Genomic DNA, 2488 nt, shown 5'->3' on the forward strand with positions numbered 1-2488 from the left:
CACACACACACACACACACACACACACACACACACACACACACACACACACACACACACACCTGTGCTGCGTGCCCAAGCCCTGCTCAGCCTTGGGGTCGTTCCGCGTGCTGCCGACACCAGGACAGCAGCTGAGATTCCCATTTCAGTGCCATCTCATAAAAGCCCCCACCCAGCTTAGTCCTTCAAGGGCCGCCCTCTGACCCCTCCCCCTTGCCCGATTCCTTGCAGCTGTTCGCATCCGGCTCAGCTGCGGCCAGGTTCGCGAAGCAGCTTCTCACCAGGGATCCGGCGGCAGATGGCCCAGCAGATGACGTCATCGCTCGCCTGCAGAGGCAGCACGACGAGGCGGTGGGCACGGGGCTGCACACAGCAGCGGCGGCGGCTGGAGCTGCGGCGGCGACCACCCCTGCTGGCATTGGGGGCGGCTGGCAGCAGCAGCCGTCGCTGGCGCCGCAGCCACAGTGGCAGCCACTACCATGGCAGCCGGGCGGCGGAGGGGTCGACGGTCAACGGTGGCCGGGGCCGCCGCAGGCGGCGTCAGCAGCGGGTGCGGGGGCGGCGGCGGCCTCGGACGCGTGCTGCGATGACGAAATGCCTGATGATCTGGACTGGGATGATCTGGAGCGGCTGGAGCAGGAGTATGAATCCAGCAAGCAGCAGCAGCAGCAGCAGCAGCAGCAGCAGCCGCAGCCGCAGCAGCAGCAGCAGCAGCAGCGGCCAGGGGTGCCTTATCTCGATCAGCAGCACCGGCAGGCCCCGCCGCAGCCGATGTCGGCAGCTGACTTGCTCAGGGCCGCAAGCGGCGGCGGCGGCGGCGGCGGCGGCAGGGTCGGCGGACTGGCTGGTTTTAGCTGCACGGGCATCGCTGGCGCACCATGGGCAGGCGAGGCGCCAGCGCCAGCAATGTGGGCGCATGCGGCGGGTCCCGGCCCCGCCGGGCATCCACGGCCGGGGCCGCCGCCGCCGCCGCTGCATCAGCATCAGCATCAGCAGCAGCAGCCTGGAGTGCGCGGACACCCAGAAGCTGCCTGGTTGCACCAGCCAGCCCCTGGCGAAAAAGGCACGCACATCCTGACGCCGGGTGACATCATTATGACGCGCAGCGACGGCCAGCCGCCAGGCCAACGCGGCGGGGATGGCGGCGGATGGGACGTCTACTCGCAGCTGCTGGGTGGGTCGCCTCCCGTTTGGCTGTGGGTGCCTGCGGGGATCACCCCGTCGGGCTGCTAGGGTCTATGGATCAAGTCATGAGGCGGCTGACTGTCTGTGGCTGCCATGCAATATGGTGCAACGCGCTGCGTGCCTCGTGGGAAGTCCGTGCGGCGCGCCCCCTGGGTGCCTTTGAATCGCGGTCACGCAACGTCGCCACAAAGCCCACCCTCAAAAGCCTTGATGGCGCCAGAAGCACGACTGTGGGACGCTCGTGGGACACTGTGACAATCCTGATTCTGATGGTCTTGGCCGCAAACCCCCCTGCCCGCCACATCTGTGCTTGCATTGCGCAGGTACTGGCGACGATCAGTTGCCCGCCGATGCCGAACCCCCGCCGTCACCGCCGCCCGTCTTGGCGCAACCGCGCGGCGGCGGAGCCAGCCGAAAGGGCGAGGCGTCTGCTGATGGGGCGGATGACGCAATGGATTGGGAGGGAGGATGGGACGGCGGGGCTCGGGACGACCAGTGTGATCTGGGAGCAGACGAGCCGCCCTGGGCGGCGGCGTCGACGGCAAAGTGCTGTGAGAGCGCTCTTGCCAGCAACAGCGGCCGGACGTCAGCGGCCGGCGCCGGCGCGCCGCGCGGCGCGTGCGAGCGGGGGCCGCGGGCGGCGGAGGCAGGAGCGGATGCGGCGGCCGCGGAGGCGGCCGCGCTTTCTCTGCTGGACGAGCTCGAGAGGTGGGGGCGCTGCGGCGGCGGCGGCGTTCGCGGCGGCGGCGGTGGCAACATGAACGTTGCCGCGGGCGCGCGCGCCGCGGCGGCTGCCTGCGGCGGCGGCGCCGGTGCCGCTGTCAACGATGGTGGTGGTGGCGTTTTTGTGTTGGATCAGGTGTGGGGAGGCCTGCCGGGGTTGGTAGTGGTGGAGGAGGAGGAAGAGGAGGAGCAGGGTGGTGGCGGCAGCTTCCAGGACGGGCACGAGGAGGAGGAGGAGGAGGAGGAGGAGGGGCAGCAGGAGGAGGAGGGGAACTACGGTGGTGGAGAGGAGGGTGTGAGGGAGTTCAGGTTGCAGCCAAAGCAGGGGCAGCAGGCGAGCGACGGGGAGGGCGACGGCCGGGCGCCCGCGGCAGCATTGGACATCATGGACAGCGACGGCCCGAGCGGCGCCGCGCGCGCGGCAGCAAAGCGCGCCGCGCCACCGCCGGCCCCCGGCGCGTCCCCGGGCGTGTCCCCGCCACCCAAGCACGCGCGGCGGCCCGAGGAGACCCCCAGCGACGGGGGCGGCGGGCAGCCGCCGCCATTTCCACCGTCGCGGCTGCCTGGCGGCGGGGGTGCGG

Source organism: Monoraphidium neglectum (genome assembly GCF_000611645.1).
Source record: "Monoraphidium neglectum strain SAG 48.87 unplaced genomic scaffold scaffold00763, whole genome shotgun sequence".
NCBI lineage: Eukaryota > Viridiplantae > Chlorophyta > Chlorophyceae > Sphaeropleales > Selenastraceae > Monoraphidium > Monoraphidium neglectum.